The 18,159-nt window shown below is 54.5% G+C and overlaps 1 non-coding gene across 1 annotated transcript; it reads left to right on the forward strand.

The window, feature by feature from the left end:
- Positions 1-231: 231 nt before the first annotated feature.
- Positions 232-382, forward strand: LOC138522180 (5.8S ribosomal RNA). Its single transcript, XR_011283279.1, has one exon. It is a non-coding gene; the product is annotated as a 5.8S ribosomal RNA (ribosomal RNA).
- Positions 383-18,159: the final 17,777 nt, after the last annotated feature.

Raw genomic sequence — 18,159 nt, forward strand, 5'->3', positions numbered from 1 at the left:
ATCAGGCCGTGTGGGCAGGTGGCGGAGCGGCCTACCTCCATCCCCCTGGGAAGCGCTGTGCTGCTGCAGCTGGCGGTCAGGCTGAGCACCTGGATTATTATTTTTTATTTTTTTGAAACCACAATGGTTTCGTCCGAGCTAGACAGGGAGCTGGGCTGTCCTGCCACAGCCAGCGCTGCCTCCCCCAACCTCTCCTGCACCGGCAGGGTCAGGCCGACGTCTAGGACAAAAAACTCTTGGCGGTGGATCACTCGACTCATGCATCGATGAAGAACGCAGCTAGCTGCGAGAATTAGTGTGAATTGCAGGACACATTGATCAACACTTCGAACGCACCATGTGGCCCTGGGTTTTTCCCGGGACTACGCCTGTCTGAGGGTCGCTTGTACATCAATCGCCCCGGGGTTCATTCCCAGGGGCGTGGCTGGGGCTGTCGCAGGGACCCCATTCCATTCATCCCCCTAAGGTCAGACCCCGATCAGCACCGTCGCTGGATCCTTGGATCTGGCGTGCAAGCTCATTGCCGACGCGTCCTGGTTTCCCCAGTTTCCCCACCTCATGCAGGTTTCGGGAGGGCCGGGTGGCCGACGCGCCCCGGATGTGGTGGCGGCGGCAGCAGGCTTTAAAAAAGCCTGGCGCACCTTCACCCTACCCCGGGGCACCTGGCCGTGCTGTGTGTGGCTGTCTTTGGTGTCCCACGGCTGCCGGCGCAGGATGACCATGGAGCACGGACCTCGTGACCATGTGGGCTTCGGTCACAGATTGGGACAGAATACACTTGCCTGCGCCAAGGGCTGGGGCAACCCCCCATACTGGCCCGAGGCCAGCTGCCCTGAGCTTTGTGCTCCCCGACCACGGCCTCAGATCAGACATGGTGACCTGCTGAATTTAAGCATATTACTAAGCAGAGGAAAGGAACTAACCAAGATTCCCTCAGTAACGGCCAGTGAAAAGGGAAGAGCCCAGCTCCGAATCCCCATTCAGCAGCAGGCGTGGGAAATGTGGCGTACAGAAGACCGACTCCCCGTCATCACTCAGGGGGCTCAAGTCCTTCTGATCGAGTCTCCCCACGCGGATGGTGTTAGGCCGATAGCGGCCTCTTGCACACCGGGATCAGGTCTTCTTGGAGTCAGGTTACTTGGGAATGCAGCCCAAAGCGTGTGGTAAACTCTGTCTAAGGCTAAATACGGGCGCGAGACTAGTGACCAGCAAGTACCGTAAGGGAAAGTTCAAGAGAGTTCAAGAGGGTGTGAAACGGTTGAGCGGTAAACTGGTGGGGTCTGTGCAGTCCACCCACAGGACTCAACACGGCAGGCAGGTTGGTCACCTGGAACGGTGGAGGCCCTTGCGGGTCTGCGGCCCGGGCACATCCAGCCCCAGCAGGGTGCATTTGGGAAGGCCCCAGGGGGCAGGTGGCTCTCTGCTCCAGCAGAGTGTTACAGCCCCCTGACAGCAGTTTTGCTGTGTCCACGGAGCTGAGGGAGATAGACCACCACCGGGCCCTTATCCGGCAACTGTCCTGGCCCCTCTTGGGGGTTGCTAGAGTGGCCACGGGAGACGGGGCTCCCGATGTGACTGTGGTGGACTGCCCTCAATACACCCCAACCACGTCGTGCTGCCGGGCGGGGAGGCCCACAAAGGGCGCCAGGGGTCGGTTAACCACCCGACCTGTCTGGAAACACTGACTAAGAATATAATGCCTGCCCGAGTCAGAGGGATGAATGAAACCCTGTGATGTAATGATGTTGAGGGCCGGTGCCCGGCGATTGCAGTGGCATCCTGTTGCGGTGGGCTCTCCACCGACCCGTCTCCCCCGCTCTGTCAGAGATGATGCATGAGCGTGTGTGATAGGACCCGAAAGATGGTGAACTCGGCCTGGTGGAGGTCCGTAGCGGTCCTGATGTGTAAATCGGTCATCCGACCTCGGTATAGGGGCAAAAGATTAATCGAATGATATAGTAGCTGGTTCTCTCCGAAGTTTCACTCAAGATAGCTGGCGCACGGAAACCCCAGTTTTATCTAGCAAAGCGAATGATTAGAGGTCTTGGGGCCAAAATTATCTCAACCTGCTCTCAAGCTTTAAATGGGTATGAAGCCTGGCTTGCTGGCGTGGAGCCGGGTATTGTATGAAAGTGCTCAGTGGGCAACTTTTGGTAAGCAGAACAGGCGCTGCGGGATGAACCGCACCCGGGGTTAAGGCGCATGATGCAGATGCTCATCAGTCCCCAGAAACGGTGTTGGTTGATATAGACAGCAGGACGGTGGCCATGGTAGTCGGAATCCGCTAAGGAGTGTGTAACAACTCACCTGTCGAATCAACTAGCCCTGAAAATGGATGGCCCTGGAGCATCAGGCCCATACCAGGCCAGCGTTGAGAGCCGCGGGGGGCTAAGTCAGGCGAGTAGGAGGGCTGCTGCAGTACGCACAGAAGCCCGGGGCGAGGGCCCGAGTGGAGCCGCCGCAGGTGCAGATCTTGGTTGTAGTAGCAAATATTAAAACGGGAACTTTGAAGAATAAAGTGGAGAAGGGTTCCATGTGAACAGAAGTTGAACATGGGTCAGTCAGTCCTAAGGGATGGGCGAGCGCCGTTCGGAAGGGATGGGCTATGGCCTCCATTGCCCTCAGCCGATCGACAGGAAGTCGGGTTCAGATCCCCAAATCCAGAGTGGCAGGGACGGGCGCCCTTGCGGCGTCCAGTGCGGCAATGCAAATGATCCCAGAGAAGCCGGCGGGAGCCGCACAGAGTTTTTTTTTTTTTTGGGAAAAAACAATGTTTATTTTATATAACACACAATTCTTGGGACTTCCATCATCAGATTCAGCGTCAGAGTGTTACAATCAGCATTGTCCAGTCCCATGAAACTCCCTCCCCCCCTAACTTGAGCCAATATGTCCATGTCATCATCCTGTGATTTTTCAGGCAGGTTTATCGTAGTCTCTTTATCCGTTTTATCATCGCTCTGATCAGACTGGGGGGGGCCACTCATGGTAGCCACCAGCTGCCTCCATTCAATTAGGGGTCCTACCTCCTCCCCTCCCCTACAAACCGTGTCCCACCAAACAGCCGTTTCTGCCTCTGCCCATTTTAAGAGGTCAGCCCATCACAACTCTATCCTCGGCCTCTGGGCTGCCTTCCAGCACATTGCTATCCTTCGTTTGGCCAGGACATATGCTAGATCTTTCATTCTGCTTATGTGCTTTAAGTTACGTGGCCTAGGGAATCCCCCCAGCATGCATGCCCAGGCCGACTCCACCTCCAGTGTAATTCCGGTTCCTGCTAAGCGTGCCTTCACTTCTTGCCAAAACCGCCCCACCTCAGGGCAGGCCCAAAACATGTGGAGTAGCCCAGCCTCCTCCACCCCACACCTAGGGCATTTCTGAGTCGTATGGCCACCAAACCTAGCGATCTTACTGGGGGTGAGCTATGCTCTATGTGTGACATATAGTTGGATCTGCTGGAGCCTTGCGTTCCGGGACACTTTTTTATGATATCTTTGGGCTCTTTTCCAGAGCCCATCCGACATGGGCTCTCCCACCTCATCCTCCCAAAGTTGTCTGTTGGGTCAAGTCCTTCCCCACCTTGGATCCCAACAGCTCGTATATGCGGGAAATCTCATGCCCACCCTCTGAAATATCATATATAGCCTCCATGGTGGCGTCCGGTGAGCACCTCTGTTGGCCACTTCACTCGTACTCTCTTGACAATTCTGGTGTAAGTTATGTACTGCCCTTTATGCACCCCAGTATCTTCGATCAGGTTCGGGAACTCTAATGCCTCCCCTTCCAGCCATATGTTTCCCAGGGTGCCCAGGCCCACTGGTTCCCAGTACTTGCGGACCCCTTGTATCAGCTGGGGATCCTCTCCACATAGTGCTGCAAGCGGCACCTGCATAGAGTACGGAACCAGGTGTCCCGCAATCTGCCACGTTCTGTGCCATATCTCCCATCCCAGTACCAGCAGCCCTGCCATCCCCCGGACCCTCGACTTGGACAGCCACACCACTTCTTTGTGAAAGAAGGGGAGCAGTTTCCTGCACAGCAGCCTGGTTTCTGCCGTCTCCTCGCCAGACAGCCATCTTGCTACATACTGCACCTGCTCTGCCAGATAGTATAGCTCAAAATTTGGCAGGTTGATCCCTCCCCTATCACACGAGTTCTGTAGTTTCCAGAGGGCCACCCTGTTCCTGGATTTGCCCCAGATGAAGCTCCTACACAGGCTATGGAGGCTAGCGAAAAAGCACCTCGGGATCCCATGCGGGATGTTAACAAAGAAATGCAACAGTCTGGGCAAAACTACCATTTTTAGCAGAGCAGCCCTCCCCACCATAGCCAGGGGTAACCTGGACCAGAATCCCATGCTGTTCTTAATTCCTTCTACTGCTTTAACCGTGTTGCTTGCATGTTCTTCTGCCATATGGTATATGTCAATTCCGAGATATCGGAACGACTTTGTGTGCCAGGGTAATCGGCAACACTGGCAGACTCCTAGGCAAGACAAGCTTGTATCTCCCCAGAGGGAACACGCTAGACTTTTTGGGGTTCCCCGCTATGCCAGAGAGAATGGCAAATTGCTCCATCATGTCTAGAATATATTGCATGTTCTCTTCTGGGTAGCGTAAATATAACAGTATGTCGTCCGCATATAAAGAAACAAGGTGCATGCCATCCGCAGTGCTAATACCTATCTCCTCGTATTGCTGTCTCAGGCAGGTGGCCAATGGCTCCAGTGCCCATATGTATAACATGGGCGACCACGGGCAGCCCTGTCTAGTGCCTCTGCTTAGTTACCATTTGTCCGAAATGATAGCACCCGTTTTGACCCTGGCGATCGGGGAGCTGTATAACATTGTCACCCACCTGAGATACCCCGGTCCCATTCCATAGCCCTTAAAGGTCGTGATCAACTAGGGCCTTTTCCCTGGCTCGAAGGCCTTGACCGCGTCTAGTGAAACTATTGCCAGTTCACCTGGGTCATTTTTTGTCTGGTCAAGGATGTGATGCAGTCTTCTGAGATTATCAGTTATGTTCCTGACATAGCCCGTTTGGTCGGCGTGTATCAGTTTACCAATGACAGCCTCAAGCCTATTTGCCAGTACAGCAGTGAGGATTTTACTAACCTGATTGAGCATCGATAAGGGCCTGTACGACCCACAATCAGTGATAGGCTTGCCCGGCTTCAGAAGTGGGATAATCGCCGCCTCTCGCAGGGTCTCTGGTAGCCTGCCTTGCTCATACGACTGGTTAAGCATGGCCAGCAGCGGGGGAAGCAACTCTTGTTCATAGGTTTTATAAAATTCACTTGGAAGCCCATCGGACCCGGGGGCCTTACAGGTGGGCAAGTAGCGAACCACTAGTTCGAGTTCTTCCATCGTAATAGGGGCATCTACGTCTGCGCGTTCTGCCTCATCTAAGGTGGGTAGGCCCATGTCCTCCAATCTTACCCGAATTTCGTGGTCTCTAGGGCCACCTGGGTCCTCATAAAGATGTTTATAGAATCTCAGGAACTCCTCATTCACCCCCTCCTGGGTATTCTGAGTCCACCCTCCCTTGCCTTTAATTTCCCTGATCACCGTTCGCGGCGTCTCACTCTTGTATAGCCAGGCCAGCAACCTGCCCGGCTTATCTCCCCCTGCGTGCTGTCTCTCCACGTATTTCTTATAGCTTAGTTTACATAACCTGTCCCAGCAGTCCCCACTGGCCTGTTGTAATTGCCTTATCCTGTCTCTGTCCTCATCAGCGGTGCTTTCCGTACGCATCCTGCCCTCCAACTCCTCCTCAATTCCCTTCCACTCTGCTCCATGCCCCCCTGGAGCCCCCTAGACTTCAAAATGGCAACCCCCCGCAAAACCACCTTAAACGCCTCCCAAACAGTTCCCATAGAGCTTACACTACCAGTATTTATCTCGAAGTACTCAGTGATCGCCTCTCTTAAATCCTCCCTGAATCCCGGGTCCTGCAGAGCCTCGGCTCTGAGCTTCCAAGTGGGAATCCGTGCCCTGGGAGGTTGATGCCGCCACTCCAGGACTAGGGGGGAGTGGTCCAAAAGCACCCTAGCTTTGTATTCCGCACCTTCCATCTCTCCTGCCAAATCTGTGGAGGCGAACACATAGTCCAATCTTGTGTGAAGGGCGTGTGGTGCCGTATAGTGCGCGTATTGTCTATCCACTGGATGCAACTGCCTCCAGACATCCACTAGTTCGAAGTCCCTCGGGAGGGCCTGCAGCACCTTTGCTGCTGGGGTTGGTTTGTCTATCTTACTATCCAATCTTTCAACATTAGGGTTAAGTACACAGTTAAAATCACCTCCCCAAATAATCCCACCACCCAGCAGAGGGCCGACTCTACCGTACAGGGTCCTAAAGTAAGCCGCTGTGTCCTGGTTAGGGGCATATAAATTTACAATACACACTTCTCGGTTTTTCAATATACCCTTCACAACAGTCAATCTGCCATCTGGGTCACCCGTGACCTGAAGCAGCTGAAATGGCACCTGCGGCGCGACCCAGATGATAACTCCTCTAGCGTAGGCCGAGTATGTGGATCCCACCAGGCACCCCCTCCACTTCTTCTTAACCACCTCCAATTTCTCCCTAGTAAGGTGGGTCTCTTGCAATAATGTTATGTCGGTCCTCATCCTTTTCAGATACATCATCACCTTGTTACGTTTCAGATAGCTGTTGAGGCCTTGACATTCCAGGTAACCACTGTAAGGCACCCTGGCGCCATCACCATGATATCCCGCCTCTTAAGGGTCACATTTTGGCTCAATACCCTTTCCCTCCCCTCAAACTTCCCTCCAACCCCCTTCCCAACTCCCCATCCCCCAACTTCAAACCACTGCACACCCCTCTCACCCTCCCACCTCCCCCCCCCCTTCGTCTACCCCAACCCCAACAAGTGCCCAGCTCCATCCCTGGATCTCGGGCCCCCCTGCGTTTGGGTCTGCCCTAAAAGGCCCCAGCCCAGAACCCAGCAGGGTGTCACCGAACTACCAGTGACCTAACTAAACTATTTCCTATGGGGGTGTGAGGTCATGCTCCGTATAGCTCCTATATCTATATCAAGGTTTCCAGTGCCACTGTCTCATATTTATAATTGTAGCTCTGAACACACTCCTCTGCCGGTATATGCAATGCTATATTCAAGTCCCATTGTCATGAGCTGCAGCACCTAGGGCGCTTTTCCGACGCATGTTACTTATCTCCACCTTCTGCTCCCTGGATGTCCGGTTCCTGGGGACAGCTCTGCGCATCTAACCATCCCATGGCGTCCTCTGGGGTGTCAAAAAACAAGGTTCTGCTCTTGTAGAAAACCTTCAGTTTAGCTGGAAAAAGCAGCATGTACCTATGGCCTGCATCCCGCAATCTTCTTTTCCCGGACCCAAAGTTCATGCGGCTGCGCTGTACTTGCAAGGTATAATCCGGGTATGCCGTTATGTTCGCAGCACCTCTTTGTATCGTGCCGCCCATCCGAAAGTGTTCAAGGATTTTTTTTCCCGGTAGTTTAGGATCTTCGCTATCACCGGCCTGGGGGGGGGGGGGATAGGGTTCCCCGGCGGTGGCTTCCTCATCAGGGCCCTGTGTGCCCTCTCTACAGCGAACCCCTAGGACAGAGCTCCCCCGGTTATCTCCTGTAATAGCATAGACTCGATGTATTCATAGGGTTAGTTCCCTCAGCTCCTTCCGACAATGGGAATATTGTTCCTTCGGGCGCGTCCCTCCGCCTCTTCCGACCTGCTCTCCAGATTGCCCACACGTTGTACCAAGGCGTGAAGTTCAGATTTATGGGCAGCACAGGCTGCTGTGTTCGGGGCCACCTCTTTTTCCAGGTCCTCCGTGCGCTCGGCCAACAATCGTACGTCTTGCCGGAGAAGATTTACGTCCTCCTGCACCGCTCCAACTTTGAGCTCAAGTACAGCTTTCAATTCACTGATTGCCAGGCCCAGTTTGGTCTCCAAGGCCACTTTCAGGTCCGCAAGCACCTCCTGGTTGCCCATAATGTCGGCCCCCAGCGGGGGTCCTGTCTTTCTTCCTGGCCCCTTCTGCGCCTGGTGGTGTTTTGGCAAAATCGTCCAGTGTGGGCTGCTTGCCTTTCTTTCTGATGGGTTTGTTGGACATCTTGTTGCGTCAGGGTAAAGTGAGTCGGCCCCAAAACGTGCTGTCCTCTTTTAGAACATGCTAAGTTGCCCAAAATGTCTAGGCCCGGCCTGATCGTTTCAGGGGTGTCCTCCAGCGACCTCCCCTATTTCTAGAATGGACTGTGTCCTCCCACGTACCCATGTCGGTTCATTCAGCCTTCACAGGACTAAGGACCCTGCCCCAGTCGATCTAGCTCCCTGGGCTGTCTGCCTGGCGCTGGTGTGGCTCTGCGGGCTCCGGTGGCCACTCTTGCTGGTCCCCACTTTCATGGGGCAACCCCGTACACCTTAATCTGCAGTTACCTCTTGCGGCCACCTCGGGCACGCTGTCTGCATCTCTTTGTTCCCACTTCAGGCGGCTGCAAGTCTCTGTGTTTCTGTCTAAGCCTGTCTGTGCCGCTCGGGTGGCTGGATCAGCATTCGTAAATCAATCATAGGCATGTCTTGTTCTTCGTTGTGCTATTGTGTTTACTAGCCTCCACAGGATGGTTTAGTGGAGTTTGTTGCAGGTTGGGTTGCCGATGTGTGCCTGCGCCTCTTCGTCTCACGGTGCGGCGCTGGGTTTATTGTGTCATGGGCATTTCAGCTTATCAGCTGTCTGTGAGCAGCAACGGTGCTCTTTTCTCTCCTCCCATCACCTCGTTAAAGGAGACGGATGCTCCCAGCGTCGCCTCCCTCTGATCGATCCGCTTGGTGCACAGCGTACCGGGCAGCTCCCTGCGTCTATATACACGCGCGCATTGGCGCCATTTTGAATGCGCTATCCAAGCTCTGCATCGCAGCCCATTCAAAGAATTGCTTGGCAACGTGATAGTTAGTTCAATATAAGTCAGTAGTGCTCTGGTCGCCACCGGTTCATTCTAGTTACTGGTTCCACATTCCACCATGCAATAGTTCCATGTTTGCAGGGTCAGCGCTCTGCATGACCCTGCCCTGTACTGCAATTGCAAGATCAACTCCCTTGTCCCCGGTGGATGCGTGAACTTATACACGTTGCAAAGGGTAATATGATTAAGCTGGCATCTGTTTTGCTAGGAGCTGCTATCACATCTAATCAGGGTCCCCCTGTGTGCCTCCGTCAGGTCTCAGGCAACCCTTAGGCTGTGCTCGGCTTTATTATCAGTGAAACTTGATTGCATCCGTTTCAGGGTCTTCCTGTGTGGCACTCCGTATACTAAGCTGGCCCTGTACATCCATGTTATTGCGTTACCTTCGGTCCGGATGGCCGCAACACAGAGCCTGCAGCCGTGGACACCATGCGCGACCCGAAAAGCTGCCCTGTCATAGGCCTGTCTAATGACCAAGTCTCCACTGCGGCTGCAAGCGAAACCGCCCATAATGCTTGGACGGCTCACACGCCGTCACTTCGCTACAGCTGCTTGTGGACACGCCGGTGCCTCGTATGTGTTGCGCATACACTGCCGAGTATTGCAGTGTATATTGTACTGTCACTTATTCATGGGTGAGCAGCCTTGTAGTCTATCACGCATACACGCGGACTGCTTGGGGTTCCAGTCCCGTTTCGTCACGCACCGGGCATGCGCTTTTCAATCACGGCACTGTTTGTTTGCCGTTTTACTCCGACGTCTGGCTTCTCCCATGTGTCCCGCGCTGTGGCCACAGGGGGTCTTCACAGCTCCGCTCTACTCGCGGCCCCTTCTGGCAGACCCGATCTGAGCGCAGCTCTCTCTCCTACAACGGGCTGCTCGCGAGTCAGCTGTCCTCCACATCTCTTTGTTGTTGGCGGATCGCCATTTTAGATTCCTCACAAGCGCACTGCCACAAAATTCTTCCAGCTGATTTCGCTCGCATCACAGCGCTGATCCTCACCATCTCCAGCTCCAGTTGGGCAGTGTTAGTTCATGAACTCGGGCAAGCGATGTATTCAGACCAGGATGGTTTCAATGTGTCACATTTTCTCGGATCATTTCAGGATCATCAGGAGCCTCCTTGGAAACACGTCCTCCTACATGGCTCTGTAGCCACGCCCCCAGCCGCACAGAGAGTTCTTTTCTTTTCTTTGTGAGGGGCAGGGCACCCTGGAATGGGTTTGCCCCGAGAAAGGGGCCCGAGCTTTGCAAAGCGTCGCTGTTCCGGCGGCGTCCGGTGAGCTTCCGCTGGTCCTTAAAAATTTGGGTGAGATTTTGTAAATCTCACGCCAGGCCTTACCCATATCCGCAGCATGTCTCCAAGGCGGACAACCGCTGGCATGTCAGAACAATGTAGGTACGGGAAGTCAGCCTCTGGATGCGAGCCGGTCCCTTCCTGGGGATCACCCCAGCTGCAGTGTTCGCCAATCTTGTTCTTCCTCTGGGGGTTCAGGGCCGGCATTCTGCCTCGGCCGACACCTAGCAGCTGACTTGGAACTGGTGCGGACCAGGGAAATCTGACTGTTTAATTAAAAAAAAAGCATTGCGAAGGCCTGTGGAGGGTGTTGACGCAATGTGATTTCTGCCAAGTGCTCCTAATGTCAAAGTGAAGAAATTCAATGAAGCGTGGGTAAACGGATGGGGTAACTATGACCTTTAAGGTAGCCACATGCCTCGTCATCTAATTAGTGATGTGCATGAATGGATGAATGAGATTCCCACTGTCCCTATCTATCTAGCGAAACCACAGCCAAGGGAACAAGCTTGGCAGAATCGTCAGGGAAAGAAGACCCGGTTGAGTTTGACTCTAGTCTGGCACTGTGAAGAGACATGAGGTAGGATAAGTGGGAGGCCCTCGGGCCGCTGGTGAAATACCACTACTCTTATTGTTTTTCCACTTACCCGGTGAGGCGGGGGGTGAGCCCCATGGGGCTCTCGCTTCTGGCTCCAAGCACCCGGCACCTGCCGGGCACGACCCGCTCCGGGGACAGTGGCAGGTGGGGAGTTTGACTGGGGTGGTACACCCTGTCAAAGGATAATGCAGGTGTCCTAAGGCGAACTCAAGGAGGACAGAAACCTCCCGCGGAGCAGACGGGCAAAAGCTAGCTTGATCTCGATTTTTCAGTATGAATATAGACCGTGAAAGCAGGGCTTCACGATCCTGCTAACTTTTTGGGTTTCAAGCAGGAGGTATCGGAAAAGTTACCACAGGGATAACTGGCTTGTGGCGGCCAAGCCTTCATAGCGACGTCGCTTTTTGATCCTTCGATGTCGACTCTTCCTATCATTGTGAAACAGATTTCACCAAGCATCGGATTGTTTACCCACTAATAGGGAACGTGAGGTGGATTTAGACCGTTGTGAGACAGGTTAGTTTTACCCTACTGATGATGTGTTGTTGCAATAGTAATCCTGTTCAGTACGAGAGGAACAGCAGGTTCAGACATTTGGTGTGCATGCTTGGCTGAGGAGCCAATGGGGTGAAGCTACCCTCTGTGGGATTATGACTGAACGCATCTACGTCCAAAATCCCCCCCTCCACCCCAGACCGTGATACTGCAGCGCTGTCGAGCATCAGTTAGCTTAGGACAGCCGGCCTTGGGGCCGGTGTGTAGAGCCGCTTGCCTCAGGACTTGAGTGTGGACAGAATGGGGGCCACCTCTCTCACCCATAGTGCACCGCATGTTTGTGGGAATCTGGTGCTAAATCATTCATCGACAACCTGATTCTGGTTCAGGGTTTCGTAAGTAGCAGAGCAGCTACGTCGCTGCGATCTATTGGAAGTCATCCTCTGAGCCAAGCTTTTGTTGCAAGGCGGCAGCACCGCCAAGGTTCTCCATCCTTCCTCCTGGGGCATGCGGGGTACACAGGAAAATACCACCCACCACAGGGGCGCACCTGCGGGGGTGTGCGGGCTGGGCGGGGAGCACTCTTCTCACCTTTCCTGGTCAGCCTGGCAGACCAGATGGCCTTGGGCCCGGGCCTTCGAGGTGGTGCCTTAAGCCCCCGAACAGGGCAGGGGAAGAGAGGGTGCAGCCACCCCAGGGCGCGGGGTTGTAGCTAAAGCCTGTGCCCCTGGAAGGTGGGGTTGGGGCAGGCCCGGCTGGCCACTGGACCACCTGGCCTGGTAGTAGGCCCAGATGGCCCAAGTTGTGGCTGGTGGACCAGATGCGCGAGTTGCGGCTGACTCCTGCATTTGTCTCCGGTCGGGTTCCGTAAGCTTAATAGTCGGCGTGGAAGTGTCTCCTCGGCCCGAGAACGCTGAGTTGGTGCCTTAAACCCAGGGCGGGGAAGAGAGGCAGCAGCTTAAGCACCTACCCCAGAGCACGCGGGGTGGTACCTTAAGCCTGTGCCCCTGGGCGGTGGGGGCAGGTACGGCCGCTGGGCCATCTGGCCCGGGGAGTAGGCCCAGATGGCCCGAGTTGTGGTTGCCACGGCTGACTCCTGCATTTGTCTACGGTTGGCATGGAAGTGCCACCTTGCGGCCTTCAGGGCGGCCGTGGCGCAATTACCGGCTTTAGTTCAATGGCGTTCGTGGGTTGCTCCCGGTCCTCTGGCAAGTATCAACCAGTTGTGGTCAGGTCCAAGACGAGGTGCGTGTGTCAAGGGGCGCCCTGAGCGGGTCCCTTTCCTCCGCGTGGGGGTAAATGCTCTCGCAGTGGCCGGCCCTGAGTTCCACAGTGTTTGTGGGTTAGTCCTGGAGGGAAAGGCTCTAATGTTGTGGGAGCAGCTCAGGCCAGAGCTCCAGGGAGAAAGCCCCCGGACCCAGTGGTAGTCGCATCGCACCCCACAGGGAAAAGCTCTAAAGGGGCCCTGCTAAAGCTCCAGGGTGGCTGGCGGCGGGGGTGTCCTGGCCTTGGGTGCCTGTCTCACGTCTGGGTTGACTGTCGCCAAGCCTGGTGGTGATCGTGGGGAGCCCTGTCCCCCTCTGGAGGGTAAAGCTCTAATGTGGCGGGCGAAGCTCTAAGGCGGCCCGGGCCAGAGCTCCATGGTGACTGGAGCTGCTGCCCCCACTGGCCTTGGGTGCCAGCCTTGTGCGTGTGGGTGGAGTCCCCAAGCCTTGCGGTAGTTGCTGGGAGCCCTGGAAGGGGAAGCTCTAAGTGGACCCTGCTAAAGCTCCAGGATGGCTGGGGGGGGTGCTGGTCCCCCCCCAAGCACCCAGCCTTGGGTACCTGTCTCACATGTGGGGCGACTGCCCCTCCCCAGAGGGATAAGCTCCAGGGTGGATCAAAAACCTCTTATGTGGAGGGGGGGGAGAAAAACTCTAAGGTGGCCTTGCCAGAGCTCGAGGATGACGATTGGTGTTGGCCCATGCCTTTGGGCACCTGCCGGTGCCTTGTCTTTTGTCAGGTGGGGGGGGGGGGGCAAAGGCCCTTCCCATCCAGGCCCATTGGAATGCTTTGACCTACCAGATGGCCGCTCTCTGAGCCCGGCCATCTGGTTATTGGCCAGAGGAATGTCTGCAAGGACCAGGCGGCTTGGCTGCTCTGGAAGTTCTGATGGGCGTCAGTTTAAAATGTTTCTCCAGTTGGGTCTTTAAGGAGCCCGAGGCTTTTGCCGAGAGGTCCCGCTCTGTCACTCTGGGTACACAGATGACGAAACTTAGTCTCCTTCCTCCGGATTACTATAGACTGGGTGAGAGGGACCTGTCTGCACTCCTCTTGGTTCTCGTTGCCCAACCCAGGCTCTATGGTGAAAACCCGGGCCAGCCGGGGGGCGTGCCCCACGCAATGCCCCAGCAGAGACTGGCCTGCTGGGGGTGCTCTTCCGAGCACTCCATGGGATCGATTTGGTGCACTTGGTCTGTCTAGGGTTGGACTGCTTGGCCATCCTCGGCTGTTTCAAGCAATTTGCTTCCACCCGCCTTGGGACCGTGTCAAGGGTTTGCTTCCCTCGGGGAGGGCCCCCTCGTTTGGGCAGCTCTAGAGCGAAGGCTAGGCAGCCCGGCAGCTCCCCAGTGGTCAGATCAGACGGGTTCCCCTCGCAAGCCACGACGCGGCCCCTCCTCCACCAAGCACGTTTCTCCAGCAGTTCGGAACACACGTTGGCTGCTGACCCCCTCTGTTGCCATACCAGTGGCAGCGTGCTGGCAAACCCCACTACCGGTTCAAGTTGTGCCTGGCCTCTCCCTCCCACCCACCCTGTGGCATGGCTGAGCAGGCCCGGGCGCCTGCGTGACCAACCTGTCCACCCGACACGCACACGTCTAGGGATGCTCTTTGGCGCTCGGGTCCTGCAGACAGCCCAAGAGGGTGCGCAGGTTGGCTCTGAGGCAGTCGCGCGGCTCCTCCCGTTGCCACCCTCCATCAGGTGCGGCTACCTCATTGATCCTGCCAGTAGCATATGCGTGTCTGAAAGATTAAGCCATGCACGTGTAAGTACAAACGACTGGTACAGTGAAACTGCAAATGGCTCATTAAATCAGTTATGGTTCCATTGATCGTGCCATCTGTTACTTGGATAACTGGTAATTCTAGAGCTAATACATGCCGACGAGCGCGGACCTCCCGGGATGCATGCATTTATCAGACCAAGACCAATCCGGGCTCGCCCGGCCGCTTTGGTGACTCTAAATAACCTCAGGCCGATCGCACATCCATGTGACCGTGACGATGGATTCAGATCAACTTTCGATGGTACTTTGGTGACCACGGGCAATGGGGAATCGGGGTTTGATTCTGGAGAGGGAGCCTGAGAAACGGCTAGAACATCAAGGAATGCAGCAGGCGCCTAAATTACCCAATCCCGACTCCGGGAGTTAGTGACGAAAAAAACAGTACAGGACTCTTTCGAGGCACTGTAATTGGAATGAGTACAATGTTTAAATCCTTTAACGAGTACCCATTGGAGGGCAAGTCTGGTGCCAGCAGCCACGGTAACTCCAGCTTCAATAGCATATATTAAAGTTGCTGCAGTTAAAAAGCTTGTAGTTGGATTTTGGGATTGAGCTGGCGGTCCGCCGTGAGGCGAGCTACCACTGCCTGTCCCAGCCCCTGCCTGAGCGTCCTGGGGGTCTGAAGCGTTTACTTTGAAAAAAAGTACAGTGTTCAAAGCAGGCTGGTCACCTGAATACTTAAGCTAGGAATAATGTAATAGGACACTGGTTCTATTGTGTTGTTTTTCGGAACTGGGGCCATGATTAAGACGGACGGCCGGGGGCATTCGTATTGTGCCGCTAGAGGTAACATTCTTGGACCAGCGCAAGACGAACCAAAGTGAAGGCATTAGCCAATAATCTACTGTTGTTTTTGGTTGTTGGTCTTCAGGTCTGCCACTCTGCCAAATTCCCCTAGGAGTGCGGTTAACTTCCCGAGGGAAGTGTCCATGTCTGTTAGCACGACTAGGAGGTCGTCGGCAAAGGCCATTGCCTTATGGTCTTCCCCACCGAATGTAATCTCTTTTATTCCCCTCTCCTGTCTAATTCTAGCTAGGAAGGGTTCGAGAAAGTTTGCGTACAGGAATGGTGACATGGGCAGCCCTGCTTAGTACCCCTAGTGATCCTTATCGCCTGGGAGACATGCCTATTGATAGCCAGCCTGATAAGTGGTGCTCCATAGTTGACTTTGACCAGGTGGACAAGTTCCGGGCCAAACCCCATAACCATCATCGTAGCAAACAAGAATGACCATTTGACTCGGCCAAATGCCTTCTCTGCATCTAGTGCTAACACTCCCTGCCCTCATGACTGCCCTGTTTGACTTCTCTATCAGGTGGGATATTCGCCTAATGTTGACAAACGTGTGTCGCCCCTTGAAAAAGCCTGCTTGATCCGGGTGGATCAGGTCAGTGATTACTTTATCCATTCTAGATGTTAGAATTTTTTGTAAAGATTTTGGCATCAAGGTTTATTAGGGCGGTAGGCTACAGAGGGTTTGTTTCTTGTTTGGCTTAGGGAAGAGGATTACCATGGCCTCCTCCATGGACTGGGAGATGCGGCCCGTATCGGAGAAGGAGTTGAACAGGGATGCCATTAACGGGACTAATGTGGTATGGAATGCTTTATAGAAGGTGGCGGGGTACCCGTTCTGGCCTAGGGCTTTATTTGGTTGTAGCGATTTGATCGCTGCACGCACCTCATCTTAGGTAATCGTCCAATCTAAAGCGTCACGCTGGCTCTGTTCTAATCTTTTTAGCCAGCAAGATTTTAAGAAGGCCTTTTGGAGGTCACTCTCCGGTGCCTCCGCAGAGTAGAGGCTTGTATAGAACTATGTGAACGCCTGAAGGATCTCTTCTGTACGTGTGGTTTCCTGTCCCTCCACCATCTGAATGTGGCGTATTGTACCTGCCGCCTCCTTCTGCTTAACCTACCTGGCTAACAGCCGGCCTGTCTTGTTTGCTGGCGGTAATACTTCTGCCTCAAGAATCGGAGCGATTTTACTGCTTGTTTAGCTAGAAGGATATTGATTTGCCCTTTGATATGCCTATACTCCCTCCTGATCATTACCCCCCTATCTGTCTCCGTTAACCCCTGTTCTAGGTCCACCTGGAGGGCCTTCTCCTGTTTGGCTCGAGATGCCTGCTTTGCTATGAGCACCCCCCGCATGGTTGCCTTAAAGGCGTCCCATACTACATGTTCCTGCACCTCCGGGGTCTTATTTTCCCCAAAGAAGTTGCGGATGGACTTGTGTACCTCTCTACTCTTCTCCACTCCCATGGCTTCTCTTGGTGGCTTTCATGTTCTGGCCTCCTATTAGGTCCTCCCCCTGCATCCCCTTCTTCTTCAATATTCAGGATCATTCAGTCCCTCATCCAACGTAGTGATGTGGTGTTGGCACCCTTCCCACTTGAAGACCATTCCAAAGGGGAATGTCCACCTGGATCTTATCTGGGCTTTGGTAAGGGCTTTGGTCACCGGGCCCATTTGCCTCCTCATTGATAGTATGGATTTGGCCAGGTCCTGGAAAAGTTCTGACGGCGCTGTTCACTTTTATCAGGATTGCTTTCCTTGCCGCTTGGAGGATCCATTTGTTTCGGTCGTATCGCTGTAAAGCCATCGCCACTTCTCTTGGCCTGGCCCCGGGTTCTTCTCGCTGCGGACCTTCTATCTGAGAATTTCTCCCCCAGCCATGCCCAGCAAATCTTTGAACACATGCTGCATTGTTTCCCTGAGGTCAGCATCGCTCACACTTACTGGCAGCCCCTTCACCCTGATGTTGGACCTTCCGAGCGGTTCTCCAAGTCCTTGGCTTGGAGCTCCAGGTTGTGTCGCTACCGCCTGCCGCTTTGCTAATACATCTATCTTCCGGGTGTTTTAAGTGAGTTCTTGAATTGCGTTTCATTTGTATCAATTCAACTGTTGCCTTTGATTTCCTGCAGGGATTGTGCAAGTTCTGTGTGTATTAGGCTTAATTGTGTCTGAAGGGTAGCAGTCATTTGGTCACTGAATGCCTTAAAGCACTGTTGCAGCCCCTTGCTCGTGACCTCTTGCCCCTGTGGTAACGTTGGGGGCTCCTCCAACTGCTGCCTCTCTGTCACCCATGGATCCTCTTCCTCCGGGGCTTCCCCCTCATTTCTACATAGCTTTTGGAGGGTCCCTTCTGTTTTCTTGAGATCTTGGTCCTTGAGGGGCCTTTTTTGGCCTCCTTGGCCTTGTTGCGCAACATTGCCTGCTGATGGCGAGTGCCTGCACCCTACTGTAGGGGGCTTCTTCCCAGGCCTCTGAGGTTCCTCTTGACCCCGGGGTATTGGCCAGTTGTTCTGTAGGAAGGGGATGCTTTTCTCTCCCTCCTGTGCGCAGCGGGGGTCTAGCTCCCCTTTAGAGCCTGGGTTGGTTGCCCCCTGGGGGCTGTGGGACTAATACGCTCAAAGGTGAAAGTGGTTATGGTCGCAGTGTCACACTGGCCTGGAGCCCAGGAGCTTCTTGAATTTCTTCCCGGGGGGCCCCTGTGCTCCCACCACTCCTGAGCCTCTAAGTATGCTCTTGAACCCATGGAGGTTCCTTCCCGGTTAATCTTGCATGGCAGGGTTAGTTTTCATAAGGGTGGGTGGTGGAGCGAAGCAGCGCTCTCCTGCAGAGTCAAATGTTGAGGGTTGGGGGCACGTGCCGTCCCCACCCCTCGCCCCGGGTTCCTTCCCTGGCCGTTAGCGGGGGGGGATGCTGTAGGAGACTTAGTGCTGTCACCCTTCTATTACTGCAGTTTGCCTCTGATGTTA

Source organism: Ambystoma mexicanum, chromosome 13 (assembly GCF_040938575.1).
Source record: "Ambystoma mexicanum isolate Mex_15411 chromosome 13, UKY_AmexF1_1, whole genome shotgun sequence".
Classification (NCBI taxonomy): domain Eukaryota; kingdom Metazoa; phylum Chordata; class Amphibia; order Caudata; family Ambystomatidae; genus Ambystoma; species Ambystoma mexicanum.